Consider the following 18,254-nt stretch of genomic DNA (forward strand, 5'->3'; position numbering starts at 1 on the left):
TTGTTTACGGGAGAGGAAAAAAGCCTTGGCTTACCTGTTCCTCTGTTCCTCCAGCAGACAGTGCTCCCCCAGGCACCAGCAGCGGACTGTTGACTGTTGTCATCATATCAATTGCAAGACCCTGCACTGGTCTTGATGACATCAGGACCTTCGACTGGCAGAGCATGTGGGATAATATGCTGAGAGAACTGGTCTAGCAGGAGGGAGGAGTGGAGGATAGAGTAAGCAAATCTGCTTTTCTGTGTCCCTGAAACCTAAATGAGAAATTAACCCTTGCAGTGCAGGCACAGCCCCTTTGCAAGGCATCATTTAATAGTTTCCAGGAGCTGGCCTTTAAATACTACAAAAATACATGACCTTCATTGGGTTAACCTCCCCAACTGACCTAATCCAACTAACATATAATATAAATATGTATTAAAATCTATTATTCTGTAAATATGTTGGAAAAAGTGTCACATTGCTGATTTTTTTGTGGTCAGAGGGGTTTGTCTTTCGCATTTTAATAGCACTGCTTTATCAGGAGCCTGGTTGGGGTAAGAGCTATAATAAATCATAAAGCATACTTTAAAACACTTTGATTTCATGTTTGCATGTATATATTACATTATGATACATTTCTATAAGTAAAGTATAGGCCAGGAACCATAGTGAAACGTAGGTGGAGGGCCTGCATGATGGGGTTTGGACAGAAAAGACTAGCAAGATAAGGGTTAATCAAGTTAGTAAGAGCAGGGGGAGGTCAGAAAGGTGGTGTGGTCTTAAGTAAAAGGTCATTGGTGGAGGAGAGGGTGTGGCAGGGTGGTCCCTAGGGGGTTGCTATGTGGGGTGTGGGGAGCCTGAGAGCAGTTGCAGTCAGGACAGCCATCTAGGGACATTCTCTTTTCTCAGCTAGCAGTTAGTTTTTGGTATGGAGGATTTGGAGGCTATGCTGTCAACTTTTAGAGAGGCTGTGGTCGCCAACGGGCCGGAATGGCTGCGTGCCCAACTACAGGGTATGTTGCCGGGGTCAGGACAGGTGGCTAACACATCTGCCCCTGTCCGACAACGTGCTAGGAGGTCACGGCCTCCTGAGCATCTGAGCCCACAATTGACCCCAAGGGGTTGTCGCCGCGCTGTGAGCCCTGTTCAGGACCCTTCAGCCTCCGCGCCTAAGAGGACGCCCTCGCGGGCCGGGGGGGCTGGGAGGAATCCCCATCTGAGGCGTGCCCCTGGGGGGCGCTGTGGGTCTTTGGCCCGCTCGTGCCCCCCCTCTTCTGTAGTCCCGGACCAGCCGGCATCTGCTGAGGCCTTGCCCATCAGCAGCGGTGCCCAGCGGAGGAGGAGACGGTCACCCAGCGCCGGCTTGTTACCTGGGGCGGCCGGGGCTGGCCAGCGGAGAAGCGGAGGTGCGGAAGGAGCCAAGGCCGCCGATCGTGCTGTGGCCCGGGACGTGCCTGATGAGTCTCACAGAGCGGAGTGGATGCAGAGAGCGCAGCGGGAGAGGAGAGGAAGCGCCGTGGACGGAGCGACGGCGGGGAGTGATGTCATCAGCAGGGGACGTTCGCCGCAGATGCGCTGTGCCCGGGGCGCTCCAGCTGACCCGGAGATCCGTTCGGAGGGGGAGCTTTCTTTTTTTTTTTTTTTTTTTTTTAAGCTACTTCAGCGAATTTATCTGCGAGGAACCAATCAACTTAACGTTCATTTTAGTAATCCTCGTCTTCACTTCACATCATTGTAGCTTGTCTTTTTGATAAGTCTTATCATTCAGATGCTTTATTCGTTTACATATATAAAAAAGAAAATACCATCAGGTTAGCCAGTACTATCCCATTAGGTTTAACCCTTACCATCCCTCACCCTGCTTCTTCACATTATTTTCCCCCCACCCCCCTACCCCTCTATCTTTCAGTCCTATTGTGGGTATAAGAAAAAGAGGAAAACCCCCCCAGTTCCTACCACGATACGTCCAGTTTCAGCTCTCGTTTGGTCTTCCTCTTCTCCTTATCCCTCTAAGCTCTCCTCTGTCCCCACCCCCCCCCTTCTGTTCCTGGTTACTTTCCCTCGGGGTACAACTTTAAACCTCACTTCAGCCTTTCCTTTCCTGATGTTATTCCTGTGTTATTTCCTCCACATATCGCCATGATTTTTTGAATTCTTCCCAAGGGTCCCACTTCCTATCTCTCTCCTCCTTTGTGGCTAAGTCCTCATCACCTCCCTCCCCACTTTCCATATGTTGTACTTCAGATATCCTACGAATCCATTCCTGGATTTTGGGCCCTTCTTTCTCTCGCCATTTTCTCGGGATAAGATTTTTTGCAATATCTAGTAAAATTGGGACTAATGATGCTTTATATTGGTTTATTGTCTCCTCTGTCCCATGGAATAGCACCGTCCATGGGTCCAATCTAATTACTTTTCCCGTCACCACTTTTACTAAGTCAATTATCCTCTTCCAGTATTCTTTAATTATGGGACAGTCCCACCAGATATGGCCCATACTCCCGATAGACTTACATCCTCGCCAACACTCCGGCGATTGGTCATTTCTGAACCTAGTTAATTTGTCAGGGGTGGCATACCATCTTGCTATGCATTTATAATTTGTTTCTATCAATTTACTCCCTCCCCCCGCGTAGTGAGTTAATATTAGTATTTTCTTTCTAATTTGAGTATTGCATTGTACCCCCAGTTCCTTTTCCCATTTTTTAATAAATGACGGCTCCTCCTGTTCGTCCCCCCCCGAAATTATTTTATAAATTAGACCGATACTTTTTCTTTTTTTTGTTAATTTATCCTTCTGACATAGTTGTTCTAAAGGTCTTAGTTCTTCTTTACTCCGTAGGGGATGGGGCAGCTTTGCGACAAATGTCCGTAACTGGAGGTACCGCCATTCATCAATTCTCATTAACTCTGTGTCTTCTCTTAGTGCTTGAAAAGTGTTTAACTTATCTTCTACTAAAATATCTTTTAATTGTGCATTATCTTTTAATATCCAGTTTCCCCCTATTTCTCTTTGTCCTGGTGGAAAATAAGCGTTATCTTTCAAAAAAATTAAAGGTGAATTATGACCCCATTTTTTCTGCGTGTGTATTTGATCCCATAGTTTAAAAACTTGTCGTGTAATCTTGTGTGTATTTAATCCCAGTGTCCTATATTGTGGCGGGTTCCAAATAATTCTCCCTAACTGTGTTTGAGAAAGCGTGTTTTCTATTCTTACCCATCTTTTATCATTTACCTCTTTCGCCCACTCTACCACCCGTGACAAAACTACTGCGTTGTAGTATCTTTTTATATCCGGTGCTGCCACTCCTCCCTGTTCTTTCCCTCTTCTTAAAACCGCATACGAGATTCTCGGTTTTTTATTTTGCCATATAAATTTCGAAATTATCTTCCTTAAAACTGTAAAGTAGATCGCCGGGAGTGCGAGGGGCATCATTTGAAATTTATAAATTATCTTCGGGACTAAGATCATTTTTACCACGTTTATCCGACCTAACCATGAGAGGGGGCTAGATGAAATTTTATTTATTTCGCTCTTAATTTCCTCTAATAAAGGGATATAGTTTTTCAGGTATATCTTTCTTAAGGTGTTCGACAGGAGGACCCCCAGATATTTTATTTCTTTGCGCCAGGGAAAGAAAAATTGTGTTCGTAACCTCTCCTCTTCTATTTTACCGATATTTATGTTTAGGACTTCGGATTTTCCTAGGTTAATTTTTAGATTAGAGATCTGACCAAAATCTTCCAGTGTTTTTAACAGGTTCGGGATCGTAATCCTGGGGTTTGTGATAAAGAAGAGCACATCGTCCGCATATGCGGCTAATTTGTGCTCCTCTTCCCCTATTCTAATTCCCGTAATGTCTGGGTTATTACGAATTACTGCCAGCAAAGGTTCAAGGGAAATCGCAAACAACAGGGGAGACAGTGGGCACCCCTGTCTGGTGCCGTTACCCATTTGTAGCAGGGTGGAGGATTCTCCATTGACCTTAACCGTTGCTTGTGGATTCTTATACAGAGCCCCAATCCAAAATAACATCCTCGGGCCCACCCCCATCTCTTCTAATGTTTCTAGCATGAGTCCCCAGTCTACCCTGTCAAAGGCTTTTTCAGCGTCAATTGACAGGAATAGACCTGGGGACCCACTGTCTTTTAAGGCTTGGATAAGGAGCAGTGCCCTTATTCCATTGTCCCTGCCTTCTCTCTCCGGAATAAACCCGACTTGATCCGGATGTATCAATTTTGTCATGTTTCTTTTTAATCTTGCTGCTATTACTTTAGTGTATAGCTTTACATCTGTATTTAGCAGAGCGATTGGCCTATAATTACCACATAGTGTTTGATCTTTCTCCTCTTTCGGGATCAAAGAGATCACAGCCCGCAGAGTTTCCATCCCCATGTCATATTCGGTGCCTATTCCATTTATGTATTTACATAAGTAGGGGACTAAGACCTCCTTGAATCTTTTATAGTACGTGATTGCGAACCCATCTGGGCCCGGGCTTTTCCCCGAGGCTGTCTCTTTTAAAGCTTTATAAATTTCATCCTCCGTAATGGGGCTCTCCATGTCCTCCCTCTCCCCGTCATTCAGGCGGGGTATTTTGGCTTTTCGCATGAATTCTTTCATTATCTCTTTTTGCCCTTTTCCCTGTACCCCTTTCTTTTCCACGTTATACAAGGCTTCATAGTAGTTTTTGAATACTTCTGCTATTTCCTTGGAGGTGTGTACCATTTTGCCGTTTTTATCCTTTATTTTATCAATAAAGTTAACCCCTCTTTTACCTTTCACCTGTCTCGCTAAATTTTTTCCTATTTTGTTTTCCCCATAATACCTTTCTCTGACTCTGCCCAAAGATGTCCTTCTCATTTCCTCCTCATATATATCCTTAAGTTCCTCTTTCTTGTTAATCAATCGGTGGAAGGTCTCTTGTTGTTGGCCCCCTTGCTTTTTATGCTCCTGTTCCAGACTAAGGACCTCTCTCATTAACTTCTCCTTCTCTTCTTTTCTTTCCTTTTTTTTCCTGGTCCCTATGGAGATGAGGGCACCCCTAATATAAGCCTTATGGCCCTCCCAGAGGGCAGCACCCGGCACCTCCCCTGTATCATTTGTCCTGAAATAGAACTCTATCTCTTTCTGTATCTTTCCTGCCGTTTTCTTATCCCAAAGGAGCTCCTCATTTAACTTCCATGAAAAGGGGCGTCTCTGTATCCCGGGTATCCTCAGCTTCATGGCCACAGGGGAATGATCCGAGAAAGTTGCTATTTCTATTTTTGTTTCTATAACTGACTCCAATAGCCTATGTTCGACCAGGATATAGTCCAGCCTAGTGTACGTCCCATGCACTGGGGAAAAAAACGTGTAATCTTTTATTTTTTCATGCTGTATCCTCCATACATCTGTCAATTGGCTTCGCTTCAGCTGAAGCCTCACTTTTTTTATACTTCTCACGCTCTTCCCCCTTGCACCGGATGTACTATCTAAGGCTGGATCCAAGCAAAAATTAAGATCCCCTGCCACTATTAAATCACCTTTCTTAAACTCTGCGAGTCTCCCCAATATTTGTGTCATATATCTCTCTGGATTTTTATTTGGGCAGTATATATTGGCTAGGGTGATCTTTCTATCCCCTATTTTCCCGTTTAAGAATAGGTATCGCCCCTCTGGGTCGGTCAGCCTATCGGACACCTCGTATTTTATATCCTTCTCGAACCCAATTGCCACCCCCTTGGCCCTCCTGATTGGTGAATCTCCATAGATCCAATTTGGATATTTTTCGGAGTAAATTTTCACATTTGTGTCTTGTGTTAAGTGAGTCTCTTGTAGGAAGATTATTTCAGCTTTATATTGTTGGAGTTCTTTTAAAAGTTTAAATCTCTTTTCTGGCGAATTCAAACCCTTGACATTATATGACACAAACTTTATCTCGGCCATCCTATCCTTCTCTGGGCAAGTTTGTTCTGCACCTTATACCTCACCATATAACCCCCTCTTTTTTCTTCCTTATTATCCATTACATACCCCCTTCCCCTCTCCTGCCAGGAACCTCTCCCCCCCCTATCCCCCCCTCCTCCCTTCCCTCCCCCCCCCCTCCCCCCCTCTCGGCCCAATCCAGGCCTCTGCTTTGCATGAAGAGTTTTACTCCTTCTGCTAGCCCGATCTCCTAGGGTATGACCTTGACTGCGTTTCCTCTCCTCCCGCCTCCCCATGGGCCCCGATCCCCCTCCTCTCCCCCCAGCCGTCCCTCCCCCCCCCCCCCCTCGCCCCAACATCAAATTAACATCGGGAGGATCAAAAAAGAGAAAAAAGGAAAAGAAAAAACAGTTAACCGTCTGCTCAGAGCATACTATTCCCCCGTCCCTTACTTCACAGTCCCTACACTTCCCAGGGATCTAATGGGATCAGGGGGATTGGAATTCCTATTTTGGTACAAAAGTCCTCTATTTCGTCCAAGGTTTTAAGTTTGGACGTCCTCCCCTCCTTTTGCACTACAAGCGCTGCTGGGAAGCCCCAACTATATTTTATGTTTGCACTTCTCAGTTGGTCCAATAAAGGCTTTAGCCTTCTTCTGCGTGCCAGCGTTCCCGGTGCCAGGTCCTGAAAGACCTGTAGTGTTGATCCTTCGTATTGAATTGGGGATAGGCCTCTGAGCTTACTCCAGATCTTAGCCTTTTCTTCATATATCTGGAACTTTATTATTACATCCCTCGGGACCTCTTCCCTCAACCCTTGAGGTTTCCTTATTCTCAGCGCACGTTCTAACTTTAACTCTGTCCCTTCTTCTTTTCCCAGTAAGGGATTAAATATCTTTCCGATTTTTACACCCAGCTCTTCTCCCTGTTGTTCTGGCAGTGATCTAATTCTCAGATTTTGTCTTCGATTTTGATTTTCCTGTTCCTCCATCTTGTATCGGATCTCTCTATGTGCTTCCTGCGTTTTCTTTACTTGTGTTTTTAATTCCAGTATTTCCCTGGCCTGTCTTCCTGTTTGTTCCTCCATTTCCTCCACTCTCTTCAGTAAATGCCCCATATCCTTCCTTAAAGTTAAAATCTCCGCTTTAATTATGTTTTCTAATTTCTGGAACATTTCCTGTATTTCCCCCTTTGTGGGTATCTGAGAGGGACTCCCTTCCTGCCTTATTCCACTCTCCTGATCTTCTTCTTCTCCAAAGGAGTCACCCCTTGCACCTTCTAATTTTCCAACCTCCTTCCTCCGCTCCCTCGCCCCTCTTTGATTTCCCTCGAGTCCCGGGCTTTTTTGACTTGTTTCTCTTAAATATTTTTGTATAGAGCTGGAGTTCAAACTCTCCCTTGAGTTTTTAGGTTCATTCGTTCTAGGGTTTTTCCCCTTCATGTTCTCCTTTACCTTTCTTTTCCCCAGGGTTTCCCAGGATCTTCCTTTCAAGGGATTCTCTTACTGGGGGTTTCTCTTATACTATTACCGCACTCCCTCTAGGTTTTTACACTTCAGAGATCTTGATTACGGTAATTTAAATAAGTACAGGTACAGTCCCTTTTAATTGCTTTTGTTCCACCAATGCGGAGTAATTATACCACCTTATCAAGGGGCAAGGTTACCATATCACCAGCCCAGTGTCCTTTGAACACAAATTCCTAGATCCCGACTTCAATCTGCCAACATATATCTCCTTCTCTCCTCCGACTCTCTGCTTCGTTCCTTTTCCTTCTCCTTCCCCTCTTGTCTTAGGTAGTTCCTGAGCTGGAGATATCTCCTACTCCATCCCTGCCATCCTTCAGGTTTGCAAGCTTTGTTTACCGTATTTATTATAATTCTCGTGTAAAAATGGTGTATGTAGTACTGTCCCTTTTAAATCTCTTCAATATACCATGGGAGCGAGATTGACAAAAACATACAATAATCGCCCGATACAAATAGGGAAGGAGCAAATCAAGGCATCAGGCGGATGAGATAATCCAGACCCTCTTGTATTCACACTACTGTCTCTTAGAAATAGGGTCTATATTGAGTTACTACCTTGTCCCATTCAGATTTTAAACAGAACTGCTTCTCTTATCTCATAGTACTGTCTGTTTTATTCTCCGTTTCTCTACTGGCATGTTCAATCACATCTAATACAGAATCCAAGAAAGGAAAGATCTGACCTTATATCCTTGTCGGAGGAGACCGGTGATCGTTGTGGGTTCGTGGGGGTATCCGAAGGAAGCGCCGTTAACTCCAGAAGGGAATCCTACCTCCCGTCTACCTTGATCCTGGGCTCCGTGACGCTTTTCTCTTCCAGCGTTCCCGCTCTGCTCTCACCCAAGCGGGAGGTTATACCGGCAGGACCGCCGCCGGTCTATTGCACACCTCGGACGGAGCTCGAGCGGGGGAGGATGGGGCAGGGGGTCGGCGCGGCTGTGCGTTCTTTACGCCAGAGCAGAGCACCCTCTCACTGTGCTCTCCTCCGGCTTGTTCCTCGAGGCCTCCGCCATCTCCGAGAGGTCCGTAGTCAGGCCCCTCCCCTCACCTCTCTCACTTCCGCATTCCCTCAAAAAACATACTATTTTCGGAGGGGGAGCTTTCGTCGGACAAGGACACCCAGCCCAGCAGTGCAGAACGTCGGCCTGGCTCAGGATCTGCGGCTGCGGAGGAGGGGCAGCCTGGTGAGTGTGCACTGTCATATCTGTCTGTGTCTAATGTGTCTAATGTGTTGCCTGATGCCTGTAATGTCTGTATTGGGGAGGGAGGAGCAGGCTGTACAGGGAGGCTCTCCTGGCTGTGTGTCAGCCGAGGGGGCACCTGGACATGAGGGGTCTGAGGTTGCTTTCCGGGGGGTTCCACAGCAGGCGCTGCCGGGGACGGCTGCTGCTGAGGGGGGTGTGACGGGGTTTTTGCACGCTTTTTTGGCTGGTTTCAGCGAGGCGTTGGCCCGCTGTGAAGCGCCTGGGGGTGCTGCGAGCGGGGTTTGCCCTGCGGGGGCCTGGGAGGTGGTGGCCACGGTTGCTCCAAGTGGTCAAGGGGCTGCAGTCTTCAGCGCCCAGTCTGCTGCGGGCCTTGGGGAGGGGGAGAGATTGTGCTCGCTTTCCTTGGGTGGGATAGTACAGCAGGGGGTTGGTGGTGGGGCGCATGGGGGCTCGGGTCAGGCCGCGGAACAGGGTCAGGTGCCAGTGGCGCACGGGTCCTGCGAGGCTGAGGGTTTACGTTTGGCGGATGCGGCCAGGTGCGAAGTATATGTGTGCTTCGAGGGCCCGCTGGGTGCTCACCTGAAGCAGGACGTGAAGGAACGGATTTGGCGGGGTGAGTATGTTGAGATTTTCTCCCTTTTGCCTCTGGAAAAGTTTAACCTGGATAAGGTTAGACCGGATGAGAGCAAAAGGGAGGAAGAGGAAAAGCGGCGGTTCCGGCTGATTCCCCGAACGTTTGGGAATTGGTTACAGGCGTTTAATATTTTGGCAAGTGTGATTGGCGAAAAGGCGCCGGAGCAATGCTCGGCCCTTTTCTGCTACGCCGATGCGATCGGGGAGGCGCAGCGTGTGTATGGGGGGTTGTCGTGGTTGCGCTATGACGAGCAATTACGACAACAGAAGGCTGTGAGGCCTTCTATTCGGTGGGACCACAAGGACATTAGCTTGTGGATGCGTTTGATGACGCAGGCGAGACCGTCCGGTCCCCCCTTTTCAGGGGGGCTGGTGGCGCTGCAGGAACCTTGTCGTCATCGGCCGGAAAGCGGAAAGGTTACTGCTGGCAGTTTAATGACGGGACTTGCAAATTTGGAGGTACCTGCCGATTCCGGCATGAATGCTCCGGCTGCGGGGGTTCGCACCCATTCTCCAAGTGTTTTAGCAAAGCGAAAGGAAAATCCGGTGAAACTGGAAAGAGGGAGGACGCCAGTGAAAGTGGCAAGATTGGCCCCTCTCCTAAGTAGATATCCGGATAGGGCGGCGGCGGATTTGTTGTGGTGCGGTTTTTCTTTTGGTTTTGTCATCCCGAGCGAGTTAGCGACGATCCCGCCTGTTCCTAAGAATTTGATGTCTGCGCGGCAACACCCAGAGGTGGTGTCGGCGAAGTTGGCTAAAGAAGTGGCCTTGGGAAGGATGGCTGGTCCGTTTGGGGAGCCCCCCCCTGGCGAACCTGGTCATTTCGCCGCTGGGGGTGGTTCCAAAGAAGGAACCTAATTCCTTCCGGTTGATTCACCATCTTTCCCATCCAAAAGGCTCGTCGGTCAATGATGGCATTGACCGGGAGGCTTGTGCGGTTTCATACGCCTCTTTTGACAAAGCGGTGGCATGGGTCCGCAGGTTTGGAAAAGGGGCGCTTTTGGCGAAAACCGACGTTGAGTCGGCTTTCCGCCTTCTTCCGGTGCATCCCAGCAGCTGGAGGCTGCTGGGATGCAAGTGGAAGGGCCAGTATTTTGTGGATTTGTGTTTGCCAATGGGCTGTTCCGTTTCGTGCTCTTTCTTTGAGTCTTTTAGCTCATTTCTGGAATGGGTGGTGAAGGACGTGTCCGGGTTGCATTCCATAATCCATTATCTTGACGATTTTTTGGTGATCGGCCCTGCAGGGAGCAGGGTTTGTCAGACCCTATTGGCTTCTTTGCAGTACATCTTTCGTTCGTTTGGTGTGCCGCTCGCGATCGAGAAAACGGAAGGCCCGGTTACGACGATCAAATTCTTGGGAATTGTTATTGATACGCTCCGGATGGAGTGCAGGTTGCCCCTGGATAAAGTGGAGGAGTTGCGGGCCTCTGTGGCGCAGGCTCTGAAGGGCCCCAAGATTCAATTGCGAATCATGCCCATGGGCAGGGTTTTTGTAGGCATTTGGCAGCGGCCACGTCCGGGATTCAGGCGCCACACCACTTCGTGCGGCTGTCCAAGGAGCTCAAGGCCGACCTTCGGGTGTGGTTGTTGTTCCTGGAACAGTTTAATGGGCGGTCGGTATGGATGGACAAATGGGTCTCGGCTTGGGACTTGGAGCTGTACACAGACGCTGCGGGGGCAGTGGGTTACGGGGCCATTTTGGGTAAGCACTGGAGTGCTGCTAGTTGGCCTGATTCATGGAGGGTGGCAGGTTTGTTGGGTAATCTCGTGCTTTTGGAACTGTTCCCGATTGTTTTGGCAGTGGAGATTTGGCAAAATGAATTCAGGAACAAGCGGGTGCGTTTTCATTGCGACAATATGGGCGTGGTGCAGGCGGTCAACAAAGTGTCGGCCTCATCACCTCCGGTAGTCAGGCTGCTTAGGCAATTGGTGTTCCAGTGTTTGTGCATTAATTGTTTTGTCAGTGCTGTGCATGTGCCAGGTGTCCGTAATACTGTGGCTGATGCGTTGTCTCGTCAACAGTGGGACAGATTTCGCGTGTTGGCACCGGCAGCGGAGCGGCACGGAATTCCTTGCCCGGCATTCTTGTGGGACGTCGTTTTCGAACGGTAGCAGGTTTGCTGAAGAGGTCGGTGTGCGCATCCACTTTATCTGCTTATGAGAAGGTTTGGGCTGAATGGAACAGCTTGAACTTTGAAAAGGGGGGTTGTGTTTCGGATGCAGAGCAAGTGTGTTTGCTGTTGGACTTCATTGGGAAGAATGCGGAAGCCGGTATTTCTTTATCCGCATTAGGGAAGAAAATAGCGGGTTTGGCCTTTCTCTTTCAGGTGTCGGGGGTGGAGGACGTGACCAAGCGTGCCTTGGCGAAGAAGGTTCTGCGGGGATACCGCAGGGGCAGGGTGGCGCGGGACCGGCGCCGCCCTGTGTCCTTTCAGTTGCTGGGCACAGTTGTTAATGCCTTGGAAAGGGTTTGCTCTTCTGCTTACGAGGCTATGCTTTTTAGGACGGCGTTTGTTTTGGCGTTTTTTGGTGTGTTTCGCTTGGGGGAATTGGTTAGTACATCCAAGAAAGGGGGTGGGGGTATGGCTTTGGATGATGTGCGTATCAGAGGGGAGGTGTTATCCATGCGTATCCCCTTTTCCAAGACTGATAGGGACGGAAAAGGTAAGTGGGTGGTCTTGGCGTCGGTCCCGGGGTCGCATTTATGCCCGGTGCAGGTTTTGCGCCATTGGTTGGGCGTTAGAGGGTCGGGGCCCGGGCCATTGTTGGTCCACCAGGATGGGTCGGCCTTGTCTCGTTTCCAATTCGGGGCGGTGTTTCACAAGTGCTTGCGGGCGGCCGGTATAGATGTGCAGAACTACTCTTCACATTCCTTCCGGATTGGCGCAGCCACGGAGGCGTTCCGCTGGGGGGCGGAGGAGGAGCTGGTTAAACGCATTGGGCGTTGGGAGTCAAATCGTTTTAGGTCGTACGTACGGGCGCAGTTGTTGTGATCTTGGTGATTAGTGTTGGCTCTGGTTTTTATACAGGGGCGCTGGTGGTTGTCCTTGTTTCTATGTGTGTCTTAGCGTCTTGTGTTAGTGATGTTGTGGTCTGTTCGTGTCAGGGCCTTTCGGGGTTCTGGAATGTCCATTTTCTTTTTCAGGTACGGAATGTTTGGTATGGATCCTGGGCCACTCATTTGTGTTCTGGGGAGCCAAGAGGGCGGATGTTAGGCCGGAGGGGCGCCAGTTGGGTTTCCCGAGGGACCAGGTGAAGGTTCACTGGATCGGAGTTCCTGGGATGTTATGGTCACGGGTGCTCCCTGAAGTTCACCGTTATGCAAGGTTGGATAGGCCCCCTGATGTCCTGGTTCTGCATGTGGGGGGTAATGACCTTGGGCTGCGGGCATCCCGGGAATTGTGTAGGGATATTAAATATGATTTCCTGCGGTTACGGACCATGTTCCCTGACACAGTGGTGGTGTGGTCCGACATGGTGGCTAGAGCGACTTGGCGGCAGGCGGTGTCAGTGGAAGGTGTGAATAGGGCCCGTATAAAGGTCAATAAAGCAGTGGTCAAGTTCTTTTACGTAATGAGGGTCTGGCCGTTCGACACCGGGAATTGGAGAAGGAGCCTTGGCTGTTCCTTCGGGGTGACGGGGTACATCTGAATGCAGTAGGGATTGATATGTGGTTTTTGAGTTTGGAGGAAGGCATTCAAAGGACCATAGCAGTGTGGCGGGCCGGCCGGGCGTAAGGTGTCACGCCTGCCGGCTTTGGCGGTGGTCGGAGGGTTTTTGAAGGCGGGGATGGTAAAAGGTATTCGGAGGAAGATGGGCTGGGCCCATCACTGAAACAAGTGGATGTGCCCTAAGGAGGGCAGAAGTGAGAGGTGGCTGTACCGGCTGGGTGAATTTTGCCAATTATTGTCTCTGTGCTGGCGTAAGTTACGGCTAGGGGCCGGGTAAGAGGCAAAAGGGTGTGCCGGATACAGAAAATTAATGACATTGGTGCCTTCAAAAACCCTCGGCAATATATATATATATATATGGTTTCTGGTAATTTTGAGTTTTAATGTTTTAAAGTGTTTATGTTATGTTTGGTTAATAAAAGGCTGCTATGGCCATTTAAACCCAAATACAGGTGTCTGGTATTGTTTATTTCAAGGGGTTATGGGTAATGGGGTTTGGTTAGGCCTAAAATTGGACAATACCCCATACAAGTATAGGCCAGGAACCATAGTGAAACGTAGGTGGAGGGCCTGCATGATGGGGTTTGGACAGAAAAGGCTAGCAAGATAAGGGTTAATCAAGTTAGTAAGAGCAGGGGGAGGTCAGAAAGGTGGTGTGGTCTTAAGTAAAAGGTCATTGGTGGAGGAGAGGGTGTGGCAGGGTGGTCCCTAGGGGGTTGCTATGTGGGGTGTGGGGAGCCTGAGAGCAGTTGCAGTCAGGACAGCCATCTAGGGACATTCTCACGCCCGCCCGCCCCAATTTTAGTGCAGTAAGTGTCTGACAGGTATTTGTCTGGTTTTGTGTTGTCTTTCCTAAAGTCGTAGCAGCTGGCGGTGGTCGGAGGGTTTTTGAAGGCGGGGATGGTAAAAGGTATTCGGAGGAAGATGGGCTGGGCCCATCACTGAAACAAGTGGATCTGCCCTAAGGAGGGCAGAAGTGAGAGGTGGCTGTACCGGCTGGGTGAATTTTGCCAATTATTGTCTCTGTGCTGGCGTGAGTTACGGCTAGGGGCCGGGTAAGAGGCAAAAGGGTGTGCCGGATACAGAAAATTAATGACATTGGTGCCTTCAAAAACCCTCAGCAATATATATATATATGGTTTCTGGTAATTTTGAGTTTTAATGTTTTAAAGTGTTTATGTTATGTTTGGTTAATAAAAGGCTGCTATGGCCATTTAAACCCAAATACAGGTGTCTGGTATTGTTTATTTCAAGGGGTTATGGGTAATGGGGTTTGGTTAGGCCTAAAATTGGACAATACCCCATTCATGTGTTCCTTATTTTTGCAAAATGATTTAGAATATATATCGATGATTGCACATTCACCCAGATTTAACTCATAAAGTGCAGCCAGATATCCCCCTATGCAGCACGGGGAAAGAGACATTTGGGTGCTAGGAGAGGAGCCCCTCAGACTGCAGAAATGGAGGAACTGAGGCAATCGAAAAAATAATAAATAAGCTCAGAAGATGCTTCTTGTCAGTCATCCCAGGTACTGTAATTCTTTCCCCTGATTATGTCTAAAAATAGTAAATAGATCCCTTTTTATTTACCTTGATATCATATGATAAAACATCTTGGTATATATATGATTCCTTATAGATTTTACCTCCACCTAGGCTCTTGACAAAGCAGTGTTTTTAAACTGAAATGTGAAATGTGTTGAGCAAAGACATGCCTATATGACCACGAAATCAACAATATGGCATTTTGTGCAAAATAGGTATAGAATAATAGGTTTATTATATGTTTATATGATATGTTAGCTGGATTAGTCAGTTGAGGAGGTTAACCTTATGGAGGTCATGCATATTTGCAGGATTTCATATTGATGTGCAACATAGATACCCCATAATTGTTTCATGTATAACTATTTTATGTGGTGCTATAAAAGCCCACCTAGTTCTTTTTATGGCCTATGTTAAATTATGGATGGGGCACAGCCCACCATGCTCAAAGTTTGTAGAAGTTTTTGGTTATTGGACACTGGTTTATCAATGTGGAAAGCTCAGATAAAGGCCCAGAAGAAAGCAACCTGAAAAAAAGTGATTTAAAAAGTGAAAACAGACTTCTGGTACAATATTCAAATTAGGTGACAATAATGAAATGGATACTGGGTGCCTGAAATAAGAAAATTATGAAAGACATTTCTATCTTTTGACAATGTGATGAATAAGGTATTCATGCATAAAATCTATCCAGCCAAGTATGCGGATAGAAAGCATAAAGCAGAGAAACTTATTTCCTGTGGTGAAACCCTTTAACTTGCAAAATGTTAAATACAAGAAAACTGAAAAAGTCTATCACTGTGATTGTGAATAACCTACTTACTTAAAGGGGAGGGCCAGCTGAAAATTTTATTTTTAAAAGTCAGCAGCTACAAACACTGTAGCTGCTGACTTTTAATAAGCAGACTTACCTGTCCAGGGTGCCCGCGATGTCGGCCGCCCGAGGCTGACCCGTCCCTTGGCTCTCGGGTCCTGGCGCTGCAATTCTATCTAAGGGAAACTACTGCGCATGCGTGAGTTGCACAGCGCTTTGTGAATGGAGTGCGCTGTATTCTGGGACACACAGTTCCCAGAACACACAGCGTCCCATTACCCAGAAGACAACACAAGGAGGAGAGAAGACTGAAGATCACCCCGGAGTAGGAAGAGGCAGATTAGGACGATCTGCCAGGCAATAGCCATTTCTGGTAAGTTTAAAAATATATATTTTTTCTTTTTCAGATTTTTTTCAACATTTTAATGTAGTTGTTTTTCAGGGGGGCCCTCCACTTTAAGTATAGGAATGATCATTCAAATGAAACCCAACAATATAATGGGCCTTGATGGTGGAGCTAACAAAACGCAGAGAGGTGCAGAGAGATGCAGAGAGGTAAAATCAATCATCAAAAACAATGCACCAAGGAAAGTTAGGCCCTTTCTCGCTGCCTGCGAGGCCAGCTCTTTGGAAGCGATCCCATTGCAAATGAGAACTGGCATAAGCAATAACATTAGCTTCAAATTTAGAACTGAAAAGCATAGTAGTAATGTAACTGACAGTGAAATAGAGTACAGGTGATTGATGATATATACAATGCTAAGACTATTTGTACCAAAAAAATGCCTGTTCATCAAACATTCTCCCTACAGCTCCACAACCACAATGATGGAGAGCAAGTCCAGTGATCTAAGGTTATTCAGAAAATCTGCTTGCACCATGGATGTCAGCTATGATTCTGCAAACCATGTACCTTGAACTTATGCCCCATATCCAGTAGATACAACTGCATCAGTGTAAAGCGCAAGCACAGAGTTGGATATGTCTTCAAGTTGCCAATTTTGACCATTGTAGTCTTCTTGATAGATCAACCAAACTGATAAATCATTGCACATAGACTTGCTGACTCTAAAGTAATTGGTTAAATGTCTGCAAAATGCTCTACCCAACAGAACAATTCTACAGAAAATACTCACTGACTTAGTAAAGATTGGATCTGACAGAGTATGCGTTTTTTTCGACACTTTCCTGAAAATTGCCTGTAAATTGGCCAATTTATGTTGGAGCAAATGGAAAATCATTTCAACCATGTCTATTTTCATGCCTAGAAACAACATAATTTCTCTTATATTCACCGACCGACACAGCTCCTCTCTGTAACTAAATGGGTTGTATAGCCTGCCATTAGGAGAAACTAGGCAAAATTGTTACACAATACACAGAACTTTAATCCTGCCCCGGGGGGTGGACCCCATGCTATCAACCCTCCTCCTGCTGCTAGCAGCTTCAGTTTTTATTTTGCCTAGCAAGGAGAATGTTTTTACTGCAGGTTTGCTGCTTTTTGCGCAAGATGAGAGATCCTGAGATCTTCTATCAACTGCCGGCTGGGTGTCAGGCTAGTTAATGATATCCTTGTAGTCCCCCCAGTCCGGCCATCGAGCGTGAGCAGGCCACAGGTACGGCTCGGCAGGCCACGACATGCCTCATGCTCCAGAGGTGGTCGGTGAGTTTCAATGCCCCGGGGTATACATATGACCAGGCTACTGATGTCTGGATCACAGTATACCGGGCCAGTAACCTTCCCTGTAACTGTGCAGGAGTTGGCTACCACGGAATGTCTCCCAGCTATTCAGGACTGGTAAGTACGGCTTTCCCTGCTTCGTGGGGGGAGCAGCTGGGCATTCCCTGGGGGGTCAATTCGGGGGCCACCTCACCTCCTTATCTTCTCTCCCAAGTCCCTATCACCTCTCCTTCCCCCCTCTAAGGGGGTGTCTGCATGCGCTGCGGGCAGCGTGTGTGCGTGTCGCTGTTTCTCACCTGTGGGGCTCTGTGCGGTTGCTGTTCAGTTCTGGTCCAGGTCTGGGGGTCCAAAAAAGGCAGGTTTTTGTGGAGGATGTCTATGTGTCAGCAGGCAGTTCATTTTTATTCTTTTCACCTCATGGCCGGAGGCCATCTTGGATTTGTGAAAGCTATAGATTCCCCTGGGGAGCTTCAGCAGACATTTTCCCTGGGATTCCTATGTATTGCATTGGCAGCCATTTTGTGAAAGCCAAAATGCTTTCTTCACCGCTGGCTCTTGTGACAGCTTGCAATGTGCTTTCTCTTGTCACTTTCTGTACTCCCTGTGTGTGAGGGACACTGGATGGCTCTGTGTGGAACGCTGAAGCTGTTCTGCAGACCATTGCACCGCTGTTAGAGCTGCTGCTGCTGACATAGTTTTTCTCCTCTCTGCATCTGGTCTTTACCAAAGTACTGGCTCCAGTATTGGTGTTGTTAAGACAACGCGGGATCACAATCGTGGGTTACCTAGACGATCTCCTCCTGAGAGCTTCTTCAGCCTCAGAATTAGAGGAGGATGTGGCGATCACCTTGCAGACCCTGCAAGTGTTTGGGTGGCTGTTGAACCTAAAGAAGTCGGTGGTGGTACTGACTCAGCATCTGGAGTACCTGAAGTTACTATTGGACTCCAAGGAAGCAAGGGTTTTTCTCCCCTCAGACAAATTGCTGACTCTCAGATCTGCGGTCAAACTACTGTTGAACCACAAGTGGTCATCACTCCGTTTTTGCATGCGGGTGCTGGGGCTCATGTTAGCCTCCTTCGAGGCAGTACCTTATGCCCAGTTCCAAACCAGAGTCCTGAAAAAGGAGATCTTGATAAAATGGGACAAATCTCTGTTGTCCCTGGATCAGCAGATCCAGGTGAGCCAGCCAGTCAGGGACTCCCTGATCTGGTGGTTGAGGTCCCCGGTGATTCAGGCCGGAAAATTGTTCCTTCTAAAATGGACGGTGGTCCACGGACGCCATTCT

Source organism: Lithobates pipiens, unplaced genomic scaffold (assembly GCF_037356315.1).
Source record: "Lithobates pipiens isolate NorthernLeopardFrog02 unplaced genomic scaffold, aLitPip1_a1.2 Scaffold_13, whole genome shotgun sequence".
NCBI classification, from domain to species: Eukaryota; Metazoa; Chordata; class Amphibia; order Anura; family Ranidae; genus Lithobates; species Lithobates pipiens.